Source organism: Phyllostomus hastatus, unplaced genomic scaffold, assembly GCF_019186645.2.
Source record: "Phyllostomus hastatus isolate PE091 unplaced genomic scaffold, TTU_PhHast_1.1 phas_contig_210, whole genome shotgun sequence".
Taxonomy (NCBI): domain Eukaryota; kingdom Metazoa; phylum Chordata; class Mammalia; order Chiroptera; family Phyllostomidae; genus Phyllostomus; species Phyllostomus hastatus.
The window spans coordinates 15,057,895-15,082,112 of record NW_025333737.1 but is presented as its reverse complement, the minus strand read 5'-3'; positions in this window follow the sequence as shown (position 1 = coordinate 15,082,112).

Sequence of the window (24,218 nt, the reverse complement as noted above, 5' to 3'; positions counted from 1 at the left end):
ATGTTAAAGGGACTTATTTAAGAAAAAGAAGAAAATCAAAACTATGAACAATAAAATGACCAAAAAAAAGTATCTATCAATAATTGAATCTAAAAACAAACTAAGCAAACAAAAAGAACAGACAGAATCATGGACACAGAGAAAATTTTGATGGTTGTCAGATGGGAGGGGTGTGAAGGAGTGGGTGAAGAAGTAAGGGGATTAAGAAGTACAAATAGGTAGTTACAGAATGGCCATGGGGATGTAAAGCACAGTCTAGGAAATGGAGTAGCCACAGAACTTTCATGCATGATGCATGGACATGAACAATGGTGTGGAGATTAGCTAAGGGAGTGGAGAGGGTTGCTGAGTGGAAGAGACAAAAGGATAAAAATCAGGACAACTGCACTATCATAATCAATAAAATATAATTAAAATAAAATAGAATTTTTCTTTTTGCTATTTAAATTTGCCTTTAAACACCCAAGGAAAAGAATTTTCCTTGGGAACTAGAGTTTTCCTTAGAAACTCTAGAGTTTTCTAGTTCTTAACTGGAGAAATATTGCATATTAAGGGCCCAAGAAAAGACCTTTATTAGATGGACTACAATTTTTGATGCTGTTATATTTTTGAATTTGTAACTATTAAAAATTAACCATGAAGGAAGTATTAGTTTATTTTTAAATAAGTGACAGGGAACTCCTGGTCAAGATGGCAGAGAAGGTTAGTGCTGTGTTTGTCTCCTCCCATGACCACATCAAAATTGCAAGTAAAATATAGAACAACCATTATTGAGAACCACCTAAAGATTAGCTAAATAGAAATCCTATAACTGAGGATATAAAGAATCCACAATGAAACTGTTAGGAGGGGAGGAGACACAGAATGGGCTGGTCCCACATTCAAGGTATTGTGATTAAGAATCAGGAGGGATATATGAGCTGTGGAGGTACCTCATGAGGGAGAGGTCCTAAAACCACAAGACCAGGTTCCCCAGCCCAGGGATCCAGTACCAGAAAGAGGAGTCCCCATAACATCTGGCTTTGGAAATCAGCTGGGATTGCATCCAAGTGACATGAAGGCCTGGTGGAGCCCTAGGTGTTCCTCTTGAGGGGCCCACCAGCAGATTCACTCACTTACAAACTCACTTGCTCTAGGCTTCAGTGTAGGACAGCAGCTTGCAAACCACCAGAGTTATATGGGGAGGACTAACTTGATGAGCTTCAGGGCAAGGGCTAGAGGGGCAGGGGTTGAGGCAGCTCTCTCTGGGAGATGCCATTGCTCCTTTGTTGAGTGTTCCTCCCATCCAGGCACAGATGGGTGCCAAATCTGTGCTCTCCATTAAGTTGGCTAACATTGTTGCCTTGCCCCACCCAACTCACACACCCAGCCAAGCCACTTCCAGCAGATTGTCCTTATAAGTGGTTTGCCTTGGTTCATACTATAGAACTTCATAACATCTCTCAAAGGTCCACAAACCCCATACAAGCAGTGGCTGGCTGTGGCATGTCCTGTACCTCTTGCTAAGCAGTCCCAAGCCTAACATAAGAGTTGGCCAGTCTCAACTTGAATTGTAGCTCCCATCAGGTGCCCCAACCCTGGCATAAGCTAAGGCCACTGTTGGCTTGGAATGTGGCTTCAACTAAGCACCACAAGACTGGCACAAGTGGCAGTGGACCTCAATTCACAACCTGGTGCCCACCATAAGGTCCCAAGCCTGGCACTAGTGGCAGCCAGGTTTGGTTTGCAGCATAGCCTCTTCCAGGTAACTTCAAGCCAAACACAAACAGCAACCAACCATAGATCACTTTGTAGCTCCCACCAGGTAGACCCAAACTGGGCACAAATGGTGGGCTGACATTGGCCTGCAACAGAGCCCCTTGCAAGGGGCTTTAGAACCAACACACCCAGTGGCTGTCTTCAGACCATAGTAGAGTATCACCCAACCAGCTCTACAAATGACATATACAAAGGGTGAATTTGGCTTGCCCTAGAGTCTTACTAAAGTAATTCTTGCTCCATAGGGTCAGACCCCACACAACAGCTTGTTGCTGAATTCAAGGCTAATCCTAATAACCAGTGATCCTGATGGGAATCCCACCCACTGATGTGCCAACAGCAATCAAGGCTCAACTATAACAAGAGGGCATGCACAACCCACACAAGGGACACACTACTGTAGCACCTGGCTCAGGTGCCTAGAGAGACTGTGCCACTGGGCCCCACAGGACACCTACTATATAAAAATACTCTACCAAGATTGAGAGATGCAGCAGTTCTACCTAATTCAAGAAACAAACACATGGAGACAACCAAAATGAGGAGACAAAGGAACATGTTCAAAATGAAAGAACAGAACAAAATTCCAGAAAAAGAATGAAATGAAATGGAGACAAGCAATCTACCAGGCACAGAGTTCAAAATACTGGTTATAAGGATACTCAATGATATCAGTGAGAACTTCAACGAAGAGATAGGAAACATAAAAAGAACCAGTCAGAAATGAAGAATACATTAGAGGGAATCAACAATAGATGAGACAAAACATAGAATTGAATCAGTGATCTGGAAAACAAAGTTGCAGAAAACACCCAAATTGGAACACCAAAACCAAAAAAGAATCCCAAAAAATGAGGCTAGTTTAAGGGACCTCTGGGACAACATCAAACACACCAATATTTGCACCAAAGTGGCACAAGAAGAGAGAGAGCAAGGGATTGAAAACCTACTTGTAGAAATAATGATGGAAAATTTCCCCTAACCTGGTGAAGTAAACAGACATGGAAGTCCAGGAAGCACAGAGAATCCCAAACGAGATGAGTTCAAAGAGGCCCCCACCAAGGCACATTATAATTAAAATGCCAAAGGTTAAAGACAAAGAGAGAATTTTAAAAGCAGCGAGAGAAAAGCAGTTAGCTATATACAGGGGAGCTCCCATAAGACTACCATCTTCTTATTCAAAAGAAACTTTGCAGCCAGAGGGGAATGACATGAAATATTCAAAGTGATGAAAAGTAAAAAAAATAAATAAATAAAACCAGGATCACTCCACTCAAGCAGGCCTATCATTTGGCATCAAAGGAGAGATAGTTTCCCAGGAAAAAGAACACTAAGAGTTAATCAGTACTGAACCAGTATTATAAGAAATGTTAAAGGGACTTCTTTAAGTAGAAAAGAAATGATCAAAAGTGTGAATCAGAAAATATTGAAATAGAAAAGAAAATCTCACTGACAAATGTAATCACTTAGTAAAAGCAGTTGATCAATCAACTATAAAGCTAATATAAAGGTAAAAAGACAAAAATGGGAAGATTATGTATAATCAGAACAGTAAATTAAGGGATACACACAAACACACACACAATAATTTAAAGATAATAAACATAAATGTGGAGGGGGTAAGTAAAAGTTGTAGTGATTTTAGAAAGTGTACAAACTTAAGCAACCATTGACTTAAAATAGACTGCTATAAGCATAGTTTGGTTTATAGGAAGCACATGGTAACAGACAAAAAACCTACAAGAGACATACAAGAAATTGAGAAAGGAAACCAAATACAACACTGTAGAAAGTCATCAACATACAAGAAAAGAGAGCAAGAGAATAAGAAAGGAACAGAGAAGTACAAAAACATCAGAAAATAATTAATGAAATGGAAATAACTACATATCTATCAGTAATTACTATAAATGGACTAAATGCTCCAATCAAGAGACATATGGTGCTGAATGGATAACAAAACAAGACATGCACATATTCTGCCTGCAAGAGACCCACTTCAGATTGTAAGGCACATACAGACTAAAAGTAAAGGGATGGAAAAGATTTTTCATGAAGATTGAAATGAGAAAAAAAGTGTGACAATATTTATATTAGGCAAAATAGATGTTAAAACAAAGGCTGTTACAAGAGACAAAGAGGGCATTTCATAACAATAAAGGGGTCAATTGAACAGGAGGACATAACTCTTGTAAACATCTATACATTCAATAGAGGAACACCTAAATACATAAAGCAAATGCTGAGAGACATAAAGAGTAGTAACAGGGGACTTTAGCACTGTATTACCACCAACAGATAAATCATCCAGACAGAAAATCAACAAGGAAACGGTGGCCTTAAATGACACATTAGACCAAAGGAACTTAATTGATATTTTTAGGACATTTCACTCACAAGCAGCAGAATATACATTCTTTTTAAGTACACGTGGAACATTTTCCAAAATAGACCACCCATTAGGCTACAAAACAAGTCTCAATAAATCAAGAAGACTGAAATCATATCATACATCTTCTCTGATCATAATGGTGTGAAACTAGAAGTCAATTATAAGAACCAAACTATAAAACACACAAACACATGGAGGCTAAGTAACATGTTACTAAACAATGAATAGGTCAACAATGAAATCAAGGAAAAATCAAAACATACCTTGGGACTAATGAAAAGGAAAAAACAGTGACCAAAAATCTGTGGGTTACAGCCAATGCAACTCTAAGAGGGAATTTTATAGCAATACAGGCCTACTCCAAGAAGCAAGAAAAAGTCTACATAAATGATCTAACCTACACCTGAAGGAACTAGAAAAAGAAGAACAAACAAAGGTCAAAGTGAGTAGAAGGAAGGAAATAATACAGATCAGAGCAGAAATAAAAAGATGTAGAGTCTAAAAACACAATAAAAAAGATTAATGAAACCAAATTTGTTCTCTGAAAAGATAAACAAAATTGATAAACCTTTAGCCAGAATCATCAAGAAGAGGGCCCAGATAAAAAGTGAAAGAGAAATAACACCACAGAGGTGTTATTACAAAGGATGATAAGAAAACACTATGGCCCTGGCTAGCGTAGCTCAGTGGATTGAGTGCAGGCTGCGAACCAAAGTGTCGCAGGTTCGATTCCCAGTCAGGGTACATACCTGGGTTGCAGGCCATGACCCCCAGCAACTGCACATTGATGTTTCTCTCTCTCTCTCTATCTCCCTCCCTTCTCTCTCTAAAAATAAATAAGTAAAATTAAAAAAAAAGAAAAAGAAAATGTTTAAAAAAAAGAAAAGAAAACACTATGAATAATTATAAGATTGCCAACAAATTGGATAACCTGGCAGAAATGAATAAATTTCTGGGAACATGCAATCTCTTAAGACTGAATCAGGAAAAAAATAGAAAATCTGAACAGACTAATAATTTCTAACAAAATCCAATTGGTGGTCAAATGTAAGGGTCCATCGATGTGTAACAGCACATTGTGAGTAACAGCAAAATAATAGAATGAAGAGTGTGAGCTGTGAAGTCTGGCAGAACTGAGCTGGAATCCTGATCTACACTTATTATTTTTGGTGACAGAAAAGATTTTTTCTGATTTTTCTCAGCCCAAATTTCTTATTAATAAAATACTTTATATTAAATCAAAAAATTAAAAAACAAACTATTTTATGAAATAATACTTCTGGGCACATAGCAAGCACTTAATACATCATATTTGTTCTCTTCCTCATAACTCAGAATAGCTGTCTTGCAGAATACTGACTCAGTGTCAGAGTCAAACCAAAGGTCTAGAGTTTTTGCTCATGGTCTAATCACAGATTCCTCACCTTGAGTCTCTAGGATAGTACAATACTTCTCAAACTGTGTTCCACAGAGATGTTCTTTAGTGTTCTGTGATTAAATAATTTGGGAAATATCTCCATAGCTTATTTCCCTTAGAAGTTCATATTGTGCATGAACATATTTTAAAATTCTGCATTAGAGAAATTTGTGTAATTTTAAAGTACATTTTTCAGTTCTATAATTTCTATATTTTAATAGTTTCCATTTTTCTGCTCATATTTTATAACTTTACAGCCATTGTGAGCATATTTTCTTTTACATCATTGAGCATAGTTATAGTGACTTTTAAAATTCTTGCCTGCTAAATACCATTATCTGAGTCAGGTAGGGGTTGGTGTCTGCTAATTATCTTTTCAGTAGGAGTCATACTTTCCTACTTTGTATTTGGAATAATTTTGGATTGCACCCTGGATATTGCAATTGATACATTGTAGAAACTATGAATTCCACTATTTTCCTTTAAAGAGTTTTCAGCTTTTGTTTCAACTGTTCGTTCCCTGAGAAGGGCATCAAACTAAAATCTTAGTTTATTTTTTTCCATCTTAGCTGGGCTGCTTGCAGTCTGTCCCGTGCACACTTGGCTCAGACATCAAAGACCTGAGTAGTTTAACCTAAGATGTGGGCCTCCCTGCTTCTGATGCTCTCCTTTCTGAAATGCCTTCCATTTCCAGCTGCTGTGGACACCCAGAACTGCCTTCTAGTTCTTCAAGTCTTACTGACTTTCTATTTTCATTTTACCCTATTGCCTGGCACCGCTCTCTGTAGGGTCTGCTCTACACAAAGGCCAAAAGCTAGAAGAATGCAAAGGTCATCCAAAGCCATTCCCACCTTCATATAGTTGGCTTATGTTTAGTATCTGCCTGCTTTTGATCACTCTCCAGTGCTATCAAGTAGTTGTTTATGTTTTTTGAGAATTATATTGGATATTTTCTCAAGAATGGAGATTTCATCTGCAGAAATGTTGGTCTAACATGAGCTACTGGGCCGTTACCAGAACTGAAACCAGTGTAATTTTCTTTAATCCAGCATTCCCTAAAGAGATTCTTCATTGAGTAGAACCTTATTAGTATATCACAGACCTTAGTATTTCACTGAACTCATTTTAAGAAATGTTATTTTTAAGGTTTTTATCCTGGGAGATTTAAAAAAAATTGTGATAAAACAGAGATTAGATAGTTAAAAGGAAAACTGGGTTTTGAGGGGGAAATGGTGGAAATAAATGTAAGAAATGCATTAAAATGCAATCTTTCCCTTAATATTCTCCAAGTAACACTCTGTGGGGAAGAGGGGTGGTTTTGTGTGACGTTGCTCCCAGAAATGAGGGATGTGCCCCAAATCCCTCAGTTTCTTTTCATCTGTTAGGCAGCTGAAACCCATGTATTTTCTCAACCCTTCTTGAGCCTGTTTATGTTGTCAACTATCATCTAAGTTCACAACAGTTAAATAAAGAACCAAAATGTTTGTTTCAGAGAATTAAGATCCATAATTTGGTTTTGACTAAAGTCCTCAGGCCCAAAGGTTGAGGACTGACTATCGAAAGGAGCAAATAATACCAAGTACTGCAAAGAACCCACAAAACCCGAAGGCTCAAATAACTATTTCATGGCTTAATAAATATTTCAAATATTGTTTTCATGCCCTTTCATTTTATTAGAAAAGGCAATTAAGTAAATAATTTTATATTTGAATAGGGCAAAGGATCAGTATAGGTTCAGCCTAACCTGTACCTATTTTATTTCTAACCGCAATGGATATAAATGTAACAAGAGAAAATTAAGCCATGATCATTGTTGTTTAGAAAAATAAAATTTGAGGTAAAGTGCCTTATTGATTATAGTAGATTAAATTATTTGCGTTATGGTTTTACTGTCAAGTAAACTGTATAGTCTTCTCCTTCTCTGAAAATTGGCGAATTTTGTGTCATAATGGGGTATGGAGGGAGGGGTTCGAGCTTAGGAGCCAGACACCCTGGGGTTCAATAATTCTTCCATGTTTTGAAATTGAATTAGATAACATTTATGAAATACATACTGTACAAAAAGTACCAAACATAATGTCTGACACTCAGTAAGTGTTGGTTTTCTTCTCCTGTCTGGTTTTCTGGGACTGCAAAAAGGAATACTTTGATAGCAAACATGGATAGGAACATTTTATTATTTTTTAACTTCAGATAGGCAAAGGAATGAAAGAAATGTGGCTTTCTGTTGATAGGCTGACTGCCCATCCCAAACTGAGCCAGAATTTCCCAAAAACTGAACCTGAACTTGTAACATTTTAAATTCATTTTTGTATGTACCTCACAAGAATTGTCTTCCCATTGCTTATACCTGTATTGTCAAACTGTCAAAATAGCAACTTCCTACTTAAATTATAGTTACACATGCATATAATGTGCTTTATATTAAATTTACTTTGGTGGAATCAGGTGGAATCTTTTAGAGGAAATAAATCATCCATTATAACACTGAGGAAGTTGACCTTACGGCACCTTCCTGAGAAGGAGGTTTCACCAGTGCCTGATCAGCTCGGGGTGGCAGCAAGACAATCTGAGGTCTGGAGACTCTAAGCAGCACCTCATATCCACACTCCATCAGATTGGAAGGCCTAGGTCCTAACTCACCTCGACGGTGACTTACTTTTCGTCTTTAATATGTGTCCCTGTTACAATGACCAGTGCACTTGAGGTAAGACCTGTAAGAGGGCAGGAGCCAGGAGCTGTTCCCAATCTGAGTGTCCCATGTGAGAACAAAGCTGTTCTCTCTGCTCCATTGTGAAAGAGGTCATTGATACCATGTCACAAATGGAACATAATTTTTTTAAATGGGAAAAATGGAGTGAGGTGGGGAAGGGTGACAATTTGCAGAAATTATGAGGCAGGAGTTTAGACCTTATGATTAGATTTGGGTACACAAACTTTCCAAAGATTGCTGGACAAAAAATCACCTGCTGGCTGCATCCTTCCGGTTGAATTTGGAGGGAATGGGCTTTACCTAAGACCTAATTTTTTACTGCAGTTACATGTGCCAGAACCAGAGGAAGTGGATGGTAACTGATTGTCTAAGACTTTTGTTAGCACCTCTTTTCTCTTGTGCTGGGCTATGCAAGTACCAGAGCCCCTGAGAAAACTTATTATCAATGGGAGTAATTTCATATCCTGTCCCTTTAGTGAAAAGATGTGAAAATAGATCTTGGTCCTGTGGTAAGACTGGAACCAGAACAGAGGCTAAACATGCCTTGGAAGTAAATACATGCTCATCATTGTGTTTATTAGGTATTGCTAGTCCCACCTCCGGGGAAGTGAACTCGAGTCCTGCTGTCTTTCTGTAAAAGTTCAGATACATTCCCAGTCTGGTGACGTAGGCTGTCAGTTTCACTTACTGTTAAATTTTTGTAGTGATTGTCAAGAAAGGTGTTGGCAGCCCCAAAGAACATACGGTAGTTCTCTGTTTTAGCCACAGACAGGGTGAAAGTAATTTGACATTTACTGCCAAGGAGGAACTTGTCCTACCAATTCAGATTATAGTTTTCTTTCTTTTTTTTTTCTTATGGGCTTTTTTCCCCCTTAATAGTTTCAAAGGTCTCCTCAAAAGGACAGCAAAATTAGCCTTAAATTAGTATTTCTTGGACTGCTTTTAACAATGGCAATAAGGCCAAAGCTTCTAGGCTCGACAGAAGTGGTTTCTTTACAAGTTGTTTTTATCTTGCCAGTACCAGCAAGAAACTTAAAGATGTGCTTCTGTTATAACTAAAGACCATGTTTTAGCTGATAGCTTCTGCAAGGACAGAACAAACTCATTTATTGTGTGTCTCTTCAGTTCTCTGCTCCAAGGCAAAAAGTAGATGTTTTTGATTGTTTGTTTATTTGTTTGTGTTTTATAGAGGACTTCTACTTCCATTAGCACAAGTAACATATCAACAAGAATTTGTATTGCCATAAATTCTGCCTTTTGCCAGGAATCAGACTTTCACTTACCAAGAACTGCAATCAAGATGAAAATCTTCCTCTTAAAAATTAGCCTTGGAAACAGGAGGCCAAAGAAAAACACAATACAAACTGTTTTCTCAGTGTTCCTCCCTTGCAGGTGACAGGAGCCTGACTTTGATCTACAGACATGATATCATCGACAGGGTGTGCCCAGGGCCCAACCACTTCATTCTTTGGACCAAAACAGTGGTTTTGTGCCGCCTCACAGATACAGGCTGCGTGGCTTCCGGGTTGGCCTGCATCTTCACAGACGAACACGTCAGAGCAGATTCCTGTTTCACAACTCCAGACTGGAGCCTCTTCCCCCTTCATCAGCTGGAGAGTCTAACCGTTGTCGGTTACTTCCCCGGGGCCTGGCTGAAGATTCACTTCCCCCGAGACTCCCTCTCTCAGGAACGCTCCTCACTCGGTCCTTCGCTGTTACCACACCTGCTTATTACTCATCCAGTACTCTTTGTTCTGTTCTGCCAAGCCCTCAGTTATGTTTTACCTCATGATCATTCTCTAAATTTTTACTTTATCCTTCAGCTAAATTAAACTGGCCTTGAAAGTAGGGCCTGTCTGCTATTTCTTTTGTGTACTCCTGTAGCACTTAAGTATAGTGCTGTGTGTACAGTAGTTTCTTTAAAGAAAAGGAGCATTCTGTGGTTGCCGCACTGGGGTGGGATCCTGCCTTTGCCTTCTGTTCCTGAGAACCGAACTCACTGCTTCAACATCGTAGGATGCTATCCTAGTCTGCTCTGGCTATGGTGCCTTGCCACCCTGGCAGGGTCTTCTTGGATTTTCTTCTTTTTTTAAAAAAAAAAATTTTGTTTAAATCCATTTTTAAACAGAGGGGAAGGGAGGAAGAGAGGGAAAGAAACATCAATGTGTGGTTGCTTCTTCTATGCCCCCATTGGGGACCTGACCTGCAACCCAGGCATGTGCCCCTGGCTGGGAATCAAACTGGCAACCTTTTGGTTTGCAGGCTGGTATTCAATCCACTGAGCCACAGCAGCCAGGGCGTCCTCTCGGTTTTGACTGCAGAAACCTGTCACAAGTTTCTCTCTTAATAGCCCATGGATTTGATTTTTCTCAAAGGGTAGATTGACCACCACCAGGAGGGTAGGCATAAGGACGCAGAGAAGAGGGATGTCTGTGCAGGCACTGATACTAAGTGGAAAGCAGAGGGTTCAAGGAGACCTGGGAGCACACCTGTATTAGAGAGAACAGTGAGGGAAACAGAGCTGGGATGTGACAAAGCCAAGAGCTTGAGCTCTTCTTAAAAGGGCTTCAGGTTGGGGAGGGGCTGAGGAAATTCAGAACAGAAGTGTTCAGAATCAACATTGGTATGAAAAATAGTCAGAAGTACAGTTAAAACATCTCTGAAAAAAAGATATAAGGCCTGGCCCTGAGTGGTGTGGCTCCACTTGTTGGGCATTGTTCTGCAAAGCAAAAGGTTGCCAGTTCAATTCCCAGTCAGGGCATATGCGTGGGTTGTGGTTTCGGTCCCTGGTCAGGGCGCATATGAGAGGCAACTGATAGATATTTCTCTCACACGTTGATGTTTCTCTCCCTGTCTTTCTCCCTCCCTTTCCCTCTCTCTAAAAATAAATAAAATAAAGATATAAGGCCTTACACATTCCTAAGGAATGCATGATAATGTGCTGGGGGAAGTAGGAAGCCACAGGACAGACAAAGCATTTTTTCTGGAATACCTATTTTACTAAACAATTTGGAAATCTTTCCATTGCAAATGAACTAGCCTAAGCAAACTTAACCGCCCCAACCCCTTTTTGGGGGGTTCACTTGACAGGAAAGCCCCTGAAGCTTCAGGTACAGTTGGATGCAGGCACTCCATTTATGTTGTCACAGCTCTAGCTCTCTTTCTGGCTGGCCGCTCTGCTTGGCCTTATTCTGAGTGCAGGCTGTCTCCGAATTGAAGTTGGTTGCTGGCAACTCGAGGTCCTCATTTACTAATGCTTAGCCACTCACAAGAAGAAAAACAACTTCTTTCTCCTCCTGTCCATGTACCTATTAGCAAAAGAAAACTGCAGTAGGGCCTCGAGAGATGTGCCAGTGGGGCAGCATGACTGGCCTCGCTCATGTCAGCAGCCCAGCTCATGACCGGGGACCAGAGCCATTATCAGTGGCAGCCCACTGATGATAATGCAGCAGGGGACTCTGATTTCCTCCAGGGAAACCATGCTGGCAGACAAAAACATTATGTCCATAATCCTCAGTGTTAAGTAATTTAAAGATTTTATTTATTTATTTATTTATTTATTTATTTATTTATTTATGAGAGAGGGAAGGGAGGGAGAGAGAGGGAGGGAGAAACATCAATGTGCGGTTGCTGGGGGCCATGGCCTGCAACCCAGGCATGTGCCCTGACTGGGAATCGAACCTGTGACACTTTGGTTGGCAGCCCGCACTCAATCCACTGAGCTATGCCAGCCAGGGCCAGTGTTAAGTAATTTAAAATGTCTTTACATTCAGATAAACCCTCTTTGGGCTACTCGAAGGATTGGGATACCCGATTTACTTTTTTCTGCTGATAATGGAACTTTGGTGGAAAAGTCTGAGGAGCACCAATTGATACTCATGGCTTTTTAAACCCACATCTACTGTGTGGTGTTAGGTGTGACTATACTTATCACACTGCATGGCGACGCCTTTCAGAGGGAAGCCTGACATTGTATCTGCAGATGCTGTAAAATTAAAGGGCCTGTAGTCCCAGTCCCATAGACAGCATCAATCTCCTTGCCCCATGGACTAGACTGGCCTGAATTATCAATTTGTGGGCAGCTGCAATAAGAGCCAGCATGGGTGTTGCCACCCATCTTCACCTTAGGGGAATGGACACCCTGGAAAGTGAGATGAGGGGAGGAGAAAGGACTGGAAAGTCCACGGAAAAAGGTCCAGAATATAAAAGGAAACTGGTGTGGAGGACAATGCTACTGTGGTCAGCACACATGGAGTCCCACTGCTCCAGTCTGACCTGCACATGCTTGACTTGCCCAGCACCCAGTGTACTGTGGTTTCATGCGCTCCCCAAGTTGGATTAAAACCAGAACAGACGCTGTCAGTGCCCCACTCTTACCCCTTTGCCTTAGTTCTTCCACTGCAGGGCTACCAGACTTCTAGTGGCCAGCACCTCCTGCGTTTCCTTGCCTGACGGTGGTCTGTGGTCACTGCTAGTGTGGCTGGCTGTGATTCCCCCGTGGCCGCCCTTAGCCAATGACTGGCAGGAGCTGAAGGAATAGCCCAGCTCCCATCCCTTGAGTGGGATTACTCTGAGGCCTATTCTAGTTTGGTTCTCAGACTTGCCTGCTGGGATTAAGCTCCAGTTGCTCATAGTAGTTGGCTTGGTAACACATTCTTCATTGTGTGCTTTTCTTTCCTTGCATCACCCACTCCTACACTCGCACTGCTTAAATAAACTACTTGCTCTTGAATCCTTACCTCAGCGTCAACTTCTGGAGGCACTCAATCCAAGAGGGAGCTTTCAGATACAGTCTCAGGATTTTTTCCTTAAACTAGGGAAGTCTTTCTGTGATTTTTTTTTTGAGAGAGAGAGAATAAGGGAAAGGAAGGGAGAAAGAGAGAAAAACATCAATATGAGAGAGAAACATCAATTGACTGCCTCTCGTATGCGCCCCAGCTGGGGACCAAACCCACAACCTAGGCAGGTGCCCTGACTGGGAATCAAAGCAGTGACCTTTTGCTTTGCCAGATGATGCCTAACCAAGCAAGGCAACCCAGTCAGCACCCTTTCTGTCATTTTGAATAGGAATGATGGGCCCATTATGCAAATATCCACTAATGATTTTGATATAGATTCATTTGCTTATTAACCTTTATGATATTAGCACTATTCTAAGGTTATGGAACTACCTGGGGAGTCAGTATGATCCCATAACACCTCTACTGGTTAGTTATTGTATAACAATAGTGGTCCATAATAATAATTCTTTATTACTACAGCCCATGAATCTAGAGATTGATTGGGCTTGGCTGATGTAGACTAGGCTCACTCCTGCATGTGGATATTTGCAGAATAGGCCCACCATCCCTACTGCAACCACAGAAAGCCTTCCCTCATTTAAGGAACGAGCCTGAGACTTTATTTGAAAGTTCCATCTTGGCTTGGGTTCCTCCAGAAGAGCTGGGGCTGTCTTATAGTCTGAGCTTAGCAGGGCAACTCTCTCTGCTCCATGTGTCCTTCCTACCCTTCCAGGACCAGCCAGCCAGCCCGGGCACACTCTTCTCTTGGCAATGCCAGAGGTATAAGAGTAACACGTTCAACTGAGCATGTGCTTTTATCAGCCACTTTTCGCATCACAGATGTGAATGTTCCTTTGGCCCAGGTAAATCAGATGACCAAACTCAAAGGGGGTCAGTCCAAGGGTAGAAAAATCTACTCTTCTGCATTTGGGGAGGATCTTCAAGGTCACGTGGAGAGAGGGAGGGGTGAGGAACTGAAGCTAAATCTACTCAACACCTGTCCTCATACGTCTATCCTTCTGTTTGCCTGTCCCCTGGGAGAGTTCTTCAGGGAACACTTGGCTATCAACTTTGTAACTTCTGCAAATTACATCCTGATTCGCCTCTTTTTCTTAGGAAGGGCTTTTATGTTTTTTTTCCTCTTATACAATAAACAACCTCTTTTTATCATCTGAAATGGACCGAACAAAGGTGCCCATCTGAACTTGTCTTAGTACTCAACTAATGAATTCGAAGTCTTCAACAGCTGAAGCATGAAGGGAGCAACACATTAGCAACCTAAGCAGTGCTTCTCGACAACACACGGATTTCCAGAACTGTTTAATTGGAGGAATCCCTTTCATGATAGTTCAGACAGTCTTACTTCTTAAACTCGACGAGACCGTCCGCAGACCCTCCCCAGACGCGGTGAAATGGCAATGAGGTGGAAACGTCTATCGTCAGGATTCATGCCGGCCCTTTTGTGTATTCTCTGTTCATCAGTGAAGTTGAAAATAAAAAAAGATTTATGACTCATTGTTTTCTCAAGGATGCTGCTTCCTTTGCAGTCTTTCAAGTTGTTTTTGGATAAGATTTTCTCCTTGTTTATACACTGCCCGCTAAAGTTCTTTTTATATCCCAAGTTTGTGTATTTACGGGCCCATCAGCAAACTTTATAACACTATTTTCTGCCCCTTGGTTTTCTTTGGTGCTTTGAAACTGATTTGATGTACAAAAGGGAAAGAAAATGGACCTAGCTTCAGCCAGTGCCATTAAAAACAATCATATTGTTTGACCTGTCTTTCTGATGATAACCTTTTATGATAGCTCTGTTTTCTTAGATCTGCCTTTTGGGATTGTCTCTAGGCCATTTGTGAAGCAGTAGGTTCTCTAGGGAATTGTCCCATTATCTGTGGGAGCACAGCAAGGAATTTTACAGTAATTCTGCTACAGTGAAACATTTGCCTTGAGGCCAGAATCAAAAATAGCAGCTGGAAGGATATTGGGATGGGGGGTGGGGGGGGTGGTGTTGCAGGAGTACAGGGGAGGTGGCGAGAGAGAGCTTTTCACATTTGGATAAAAACACTAGGCACAAGGCAAAATGGAGATAGGGCTGGCATCTCCTGCCCTTGAAACCATCCCAAACTCAAATCTCCTTGGGCTTAGCTCTGAAAGCCAGTGATTTCAGTGCCGGGAGTGCTGGCTGGGGTCGGTGTACTGCTCTCAGCGATGAACAGTGAGCACCAAGATTCCTGGATGGCGACCAGCAGCACCGGCCTCTCTCCCGCCACTCTAAGAGGCACAGAAAATCTGCCGCTCCTCCCACAGTGAGTTAACCACCAAAATGCAGACCAGTTTCCTGGAGTTCCTGGAAATTGAATGACTAACTTCAGCCCTCTGAGAACTTGACGAAGAGATGCTCATCCTGAACCAATGAGGGTCATTGCAATAAAGGAGACAAATTATAGAAGGTTTGGGCAGGATCCTAAGAAAAATAAACAAAGGAATGTAAACTAGGAATAGAAACATCTACATAATCGTGATATAAGAGACTGTGGCTGCAAAGACAGCTCCTGGTGACCCAGGCGTCTCAGAACTAGTGTTTATGCCTTTGTGGAACCTTAAAGTGCCTCCTTGAATCTGGGCTGCCTTGCAACTTACTCGTGACTATTAGAATATAATGTAAATGACACTGTGGGACTTCTGACGATAGGTTTTTCCTAAAAGATTTTATTTATTTATTTTCTAGAGAGAAGGGAAGAGAGGGAGAAAGAGAGGAAGAGAAACATCAATGTGAAAGAGAAATATCAAGCGGTTGCCTCTCCTCTTGCACACGCCCTGACCAGGAACTGAGCCCACAACCCAGACATACACCCTGACTGGGAATTGAACTAGCGACCTTTCATTTTGCTGGATGATACCCAACCAACTAAGCCACACTGGCCAGGGCTGAGGCTAGGTCTTACAGCCTCTGCCAGGGTCTCTTAGGTACAAAGAGACACTTCCCTGGGACACTCTCTCTGGCACTTACCCACAAAGCTATGAAACGCCCAGGCCACATGGAGACTCCAGTCCACGTGTCGGTGCTCTAGTTGACAGCCCAGCTGTGCTCTCCACTGACAGCCAATGTCAAAGGTCACTTCAGATGACTCCAGCCCTAGCTGCCACTTGACTGCAGTCATATGAGATATGCCCCCAAAAACTGCCCAGTTGGGACCAATGAGCACACAGAACACGACAAATAATAAGTTGTTGTTTTAAGCCACTATATTCTGTGGTTTGTAAAGCAGCAGTGGGTAACCAGAGCAGAAATTATACAAGTAAACATGAGCATACATCCTTACAAATGCATCCATTAACTGATGGATTAGTTGAATGGCTGCTTATTTGTTCACTTATTCATTTACTCAACAAATATTCACTGAGTATACACATGTGCCAGGCACTGTGCTAGTTTCTGAGACTACAGTGAACAGAGTAATTATGGTCCCTGCCTCCAAGCAGCTTTCAGCCTAATGAGGGGAGAGGACAATAAGCATGCAAACACATAAATAATCAGAAATTATAAACTGTCAAGTTTCATGATAATAAACACACACAGTGCTATGCCAGGATAAGACAGGCAGACCCAACCTACCTGGGTAATCTGAAAAGGTCCCTCTGAGGAGGTAATTTTTAAATGGATATCTGAAATGGGGAAGTACCCAGCCGTGTCAGGGGTAGGGAGTGCAAAGAGCTTTCTAGAATAAGGGAACAAGGATCCTAACAGGGGAAGGAGCTTGGGTCATCGGAAGAACTGAGAGAAAGCCAGTGTGGTTGGGATGGAGGAACCCAGCGGAGAGAGGCCTGCGGGGCAGACCGTGGTGAGGAGTCTGGATTTTCTCCTAAATGCAGTGGGAAACCATTAAAGGCTTTTAAAGGGAGGAGTGACAAGATCCCATTTACATTTTAAAAAGGTCACTCAGGCAGCCTGTTGGGTAGCAGATTGGAAGGGGGCAGCAGGGGAATCAGGACAGCCAGCATCCAGGTGAGAGGATGGAGCCCTGCTTCCCACTGTGTCACTGGGGCCACCCCTCCTCAGATAGCCCCAGCAGCCTTTGTTCCAAGGCAGGTCGCTCTACGGAGTATACTTCTGACTGATGACAAATACCGTAGGCCCATAAATTCACATCCAGAGAATCTCCAAATTGTTACACTGATGGAAATGTTACCCTTGTTCTGGCCTGATGGAAGAACACCACTAACAGACAACCTCCCTCCTCCCCCTCCCCCCACCCCTGCACTCCTCCCCCAGTGAGGAAGTGGGTCAAAGGGTGCTCTCCTAAGCTGCCTCCCTTCACTCACCTCTCCAAAACACCCTCAGTTCACATAGGATACCACTCCAGGCATGGCTATGGGTGAGGGGCTGTTGGAACATCACCGCACCCAACCCCTACCGCTGAGCCAGAAACAAATCCTGCATCTTGGGACACTTGGTGTCTGAAGTGCCAGTCCATCTGGTTGACCAGATTTACTGCCTGGATGAAGCTGTCTTTCCTGACCAAGTTGGCTATTGTTACCAGCAGATACTGGGGCCTCGTGCCATTGTGAAATTAGTTGTGAATAAAAGGGAACCAGAGGAATGAAAGCCTGCTGTCCCCACAGGCTACAGAAAACCTGTCAATAGTAATTATTCTCCAGGATTGTCATTACAAAGGTATTTAGCTCTGCATGTTCAGTTTCCCTCTGACTTTCTCAGGATTTGTAGGTTATGCTTTCATAGAAACTGCTGGCCACATTTCTGACAAAAGTTTTGTATATGTACATAGCCAAGTGTGTGTGGCAGGGGCTGCACCGAGCTTTCTGGAAAACAGATCCCATCGCCTACCTCCAGCCCTCCCCCTCCCCACCAGTCTGCTTCCCCAGGGTTCGCACCTCCCCTTCTATCACTGCCTGCCATAAGTCTGGAAGCTGACCCTCTCCCTCCCTCTTTTTCTCTAAGACTACTCCCCGAATATCTCTCCAAACCATTCTTTTCTCCCTCTGCCCACCTAATTTCATGATGCCTACCAGCAGCATCCTCTTCAGTCTCTGCGTCCAGACTCCCCCCATCTGCTTTCTGCAGCCTTGCTCCTACCTCCCCATATTCATCACTCCTGCTTCCTCCCATCCCCTTCACCCCTGTGCATCTGATTGTCCATCCCTCAAGGACACTTTCTCCCAACTCTGGGCCTCTCCATGTATCAAGGGGTCAGCAAACTAGGATCTGCTGCCTGTTTTGTAACTGCAGTTCTATGGAAACACATCCACACCCATTCATTTATATATAGTCTACAATACATACCACAGTACAACCTTTACATACATATAATACTTAACAGCAGAGTGGACAGTTGCAACAAAGATTGTATGGCCAGAAAAGCAAATATTTACTATCTGGCCTTTCATAAAAAACTTTTCTGTCCCTGTCACATTCTATACTTTCTGCCTGAAACTCTCCTTCTCTTAAGTTTTTTCCTCACTTCCACCCCTTCCCTTCCTTTACCTGATTCTCAACTACTTACCTTTTAGCACTTAGCCTAGAAATAACTTCCTCCAGGAAGTCCTCCCCCACCACACCCCATTCCCTGTAGATCTTTCCCTAGCACCCTTTTGTTGTGTCACAGGAATAAATACAGAGCCCCACCAGTGTCCTCCACCAGACTGTAAGCTCCTTGAGGACAGGCACTGGGTCTATTTTATAGGCCTGCTTCTCCGCTCGTGAGCCCCAGGACCAGAGTATAAATGGAGTCCCATATAACATTTGTCTAAATATTTAAGAATTGTAAACTACATTACAAACTACAAGCTACCAAAGAGTTAAGTAAAATACCTTTATAGTAACCCTGACAAATATTTCTTCATATGTGATTAAAAAATAGATAAAGCTATGGTTTTAATGTGATTAAACATTGGCAAAATATTAAAGACAATTTAATTATTACTGTAAATGTCTGAATGTTCTACTAGCCAATATTTTGATAAGTAATGAAATGACATATGATTGAAGAACATTGTATATTTATTTTACAAAATTTATTTTTTTGTCTTCATTTTGGTGAATTAGTAATTATGTTATTATATTCTAGATTTTTACATAATGTATGTTCAAATGCTCTCAATAATCTGAAGGATTACAGATAAAATTGCTTTAACAAGTACATAAAATTTGGATCATTTTTATCAAAAAGTAAATTAAAGTAAAAATAAGAAAGCAAAACATGACAATATTTTATATATGTTAGTTTTCTTCTGAGTTATCAAACCTATATATTAAAATTAAGACAAAAATAAAGGTACAATTAAATGTCATTTAAATGAAAATAATTTAAAGCCAAATTTTAAATTTAATTTTGTGTAAATTTAATCAAATCTTATTAAATATATATGTAAATAAAAGGATTTCAATTCTAGCGCACAATGTCTGTACTAAAGAATTGGTATCACTCTTCATATGCCGTATCCAGACCTACACATGCACAAATACAATGTGAATTGTTTGATAGAGTTATCATACTACTTCCTAAAGTGCCGCCAGAACGACAAACTGAAAGAATATTAAGCATGAAAATAGACCCTCAGCCCCATGGGGAAATTGTAATTCTTTTCACAACATCTATTGCATTCACGCTGACAGGAAGGATCTGACAACTTATTTGTCTTTTCTCTTACCTAAGCCCTTCCACTGCTCAAATCCTCCCTGCGTGCCAAAAAAGTGTCTTCCTCCAACATCTGCAGTGGCATCACCCACAAACCTCTGTGGCATTCTGACACAGTCATCTTTAGTTTTGAGGACGCACTGCCAGGGATACAGCAAAGTCCTCTCCTGGGGCCGGAATGGTGTGAGTTGCAAGAGGAGCTGTTCAGAGTTCCAGGTCACGCTGTGCCAATGCTGAACACCTCGCATTCTTTCATGCCTTTGTTCTTCTGTGTGTTCGCAATATGCACAGTCCTCTAAAGTGAGGGGCTATAGTAGTGGCTCCACTTGCTTGAGTATAAGGGCAATATAGCTCACTTGTCCACTGGGGTCTGACACATAGTAGGTGCTCAGTAAATGTTGATGTGGGCATGCTAGTAAGGATTCTTATTCTCTTGGACCAGTGAGGCACTAATACATCAATGGCTGGTCTCTGGCTAACCACTAGCCATCTACCAGAACAGGGCTTGGCAAACCTTTTCTGTCAATGGCTAGATAGTAAATAGTTTGGACTCATGGGCTATATGGTCTCTGCTGCAAATCTTCAACTCAGCTGCCGTAGTGCAAAAGCAGTCCTAGACAGCACATAAGTGTGACTGTGCTGCAATAAAACTTTATTTATAAAAATAGGGACAAGCCACATTTGGCCTGTGGTCGTAGTAGAGCACAGGATAGGGACAACCGTGGTGGAGCGGAGGCAGCAGAAACAAAATATTTAGATGAGACTATCAGGAGCAGATGAACGCTAAGGGCACTGCCACCCTACTCCGATTGTAATTGCTCTGGTATGCCTGAGCTGAAACCGTGCCAAGAGGTGCTAAAGGCATCCTGGAGGCTGGCTTTCTTCCTCTGGACCGCTCCTCCTCCTTCTTGGCTTCCCTGCATTGTCACCCTGACTATTTATCTTTTTATAGGTGTCTCCAGTTTTCTGTCTAGCTGAGTGTTTCTCCAGCCTGGCTGGCAAGTGCATTGGAATCACCCAGGGAGTTTATTTAAAAAAAAAAAATTCCTCTTTGGACTCTATCCCAGATGTATTAGTCTGCTCAGGCTGCCATAACAAAATACCACAGATGAAGTGGTTTAAAAGACAGAAATTTATTTTCTTATAGTTGGAGAGGCTGGAAGTCTAAGATCACGATGCCGTCAGGTCCGGTTTCTGGTGCAGCCTCTCCTTGATTTACGAACGGCCAACTGCTTGCTGTGTTCTCACAAGGCCTTTTCTCTGTGCGTGGGACCGCGGATGTTTCTCTTCTCCGGAGGCCTCCGGTGCTATCTACAGGGTGAGGGCCCCAACCTTATGACCTCATTTAACCTTAATGAGACCTTATCTTTAAAATTACAATCACATTGGGGGTCAGGGCCTCAACATAACTTTGGGGGAGTACAATTCAGCCCTGTAACATTATGATTTGTAATAAGAAATATATATCTTTGGTCTCCATTCACTCTTTCGAGAACAGAGCCCCCAAGAGGCTTGTAATTCCCCATTAAAGAACCAGAGGGGTATTTCTTATTATAATATTTAGTTTTGTCCTCAGTCTTTGAAATAGCTCATAAAGGCGAAATAAGTGCTCTTGGTTATGCTTAATAAGACCCCTTCAAAGACAATGAGTTTATGTTAATGAGGTGAATTTTGGAAAGCCCCTAGGGATGGGGTTTGGGTGCCAAAGGAACCACATTTTTTTTTTCATTTATTTCCAAGGGGTTTATTTTGTTAACATTCAATCACTCAATCTTCTTTGAGGAAAAGAATACTTTTTAAAAATAAGTAAAAAACTGTTCTGAGTGATGCATATAACAGCCTTCTTTTATTTAATTTTCAATTATAGCTAACATTTAGTATTATTTTATATTAGTTTCAGGTATACAGAATAATGGTTAGACCTCTGTATAATTTATGAAGTAATCTGACTGATAAGTGTAGCACCTACCTTGCTCCCTGCATAGTTATTACAATATTATTGACTGTATTCCCTATGCTGCATTTTACATGCCCATGACTATTTTGTAACTACCAATTTGTATTTCTTAATCCCTTCCTCTTTTTCACCCAGCTCCCCAACCCTTCTCCAATCTGGCAATCATCAGTTTATATCTATAAGTCTGTTTCTGTTTTCTTTGTTTATTTTGTTCTTTAGATTCCACATATAAGTGAAATCATATGGTACTTGTCTTTCTCTGTCAGACTTATTTTACTGAGTATAATACTTTCTCGGTCCACCCACGTTGTTACAAATGGTAAGAGTTCATTCTTTTTAATGGCCTAGTAATATTCCATTATATGTGTGTACCACTCTTCTTTCATTTGTTGCCTCCATATCTTGGCTATTGTAAATAATGCTGCAATGGACATAGGGGTGCATGTATCTTTTCAATTAGTTTTGGATTTCTTTGGGTAAATACGCAAAAGTGGAATTGCTGGGTTATATGGTAGTTCTCCTTTTACTGTTTTGAGGAACCGTTATACTGTTTTCCATAGTAGCTGTACCAATTTGCAGTTCCATCAACAAGGAATAAGGATTCCCTTTTCTCCACATCCTTGAGAGCATTCGTAGTTTGTTGATTTATGGGTAATAGCTATTCTGACAGGTGTGAGGTGATGTCTAATTGTGGTTCTCTGATGATTAGTGATATTGAGCATTTTTTGTATGTCTATTAGCCATGTCAATGTCCTCTTTGGAGAAATGTCTGTTGAGGTCCTCTGCCCATTTTAAACTGGATTGTTTGGGGAGTATTTTGGAATTAAATTGTATGAGTTCTTTATAAGTTTTGGATATTGACCTCTTATCAGATGTATCATTGGCGAATGTCTTCTCCCCATTGGAAGGTTGTCTTTTCCATTCTGTTGATGGTTTCCTTTTACTATGCAAGAATTTTTTAGTTAGATATAGTCCCATTTCTTTATTTTTTCTTTTGTTTCCCTTGCTCGAGGAGATATATTATATATATGCATATATACATGTATGTATATATGCATGTATATATGCATATATATATTTATATTACAAAGAGCAATGTCAGAATTTATTGCCTATTTCTCTTCTATCTAGTTTTATGGTTTTGGGTCTTATTAAGTCTTTAATCCATTTTGAATTTATTCTTGTATGTGGTGCAAGAAGGTGGTCTAGTTTCATTTTTTGCATGTATATTTCCAGTTTTCCCAACACCATTGAATAGTGTTTACCCTAGTGTATATTCTTGCCTTCTTTATCATAGGTTAATTGGCCAGATATGCATGAGTTTATTTCTGGGCTCTCTATTCTGTTCCATTAATCTGTGTGTCTGTTTTCATGCCTGTACCATGCTGTTTCAATTACTATCAGATCTGATATCAGTTTTATATCGGATAGCATGATACTTCCAATTTTGTCCCTCTTTCTCAAGATTACTTTGGCTATTTGGGGTCTTTTGTGGTTCCATATACATTTTAGGATTACTTTTTCTAGTTCTATGAAAAATGCCATTGGTATTTTGATAGGCATTGCATTGAATCTATAGATTGCTTTGGGTAGTATGGACATTTTAATAATGTTAATTCTTCCTATCCATGAGAATGGTATATGCTTTCATTTATTTTTATCTTCTTCAATTTCTTTCTTCAATCTGCCTCTAACAATTTTTTTGAATACAAGTCTTTTATCTCCTTGGTTAGTTTTATTACTAGGTATTTTTTAAAGCAATTATAAATGCAATTGTTCTCTTAATTTCTCTTTCTGGTTGTTCAATATTGTTGTATAAAAGATACAACTGATTTCTGAGTGTCGAGTTTGTATACTGCTATGTTACTGAATTTATTTATCAATTCTAATAGTTTTATGGTGGAATCTCTAGGATTCTCTATACAGGATGGGGTAAAAGTAGGTTTACAGTTATTCATATGGAAAATAATACAATAATTAATACATAAAAATACCAGAATAAATTCTGTTTTGTGTACTCATAACCATAAACCTACTTTTGCCTCACCCTGTATATAACATCGTCATCTTAGTTTTTAAGATTTTAGTTATTTATTTTTAACAGATGGGGAGGGAGGGAGAAAGGGAGAGCAACATCAATGTGTGAGAGAAACAACATTCGGGTGCCTTTCACATGTCCCCAACCAGGGACCATACCCACAGCCTAGACATGGGCCCTGACAAGGAATTAAATCGGCAACCTTTTACTTTGTAGGACAATGCCCAACCAACTAACTGGGCCACACCGGTTAGGGAAGCATCATATCATCTCATTAGCATCATTTTTAATGGCTGCTCTCTCCAGGCCAGAAAGACCTCAGTGCACGATGGAACTAAAGATGTCTCTAAAGGAAGAAGCATAATCCATTCATTCCTCACCTCCCACCCCAGGTCCCACTGAGGTATTTTCTGACTCCACAATATTTTTAAAAACTACATTTCCTTCTCCCTCTGCCTCTGATTCCCTTTTCCCCATGCTTGCCTTCTCTTTCTGACCTATTCCTC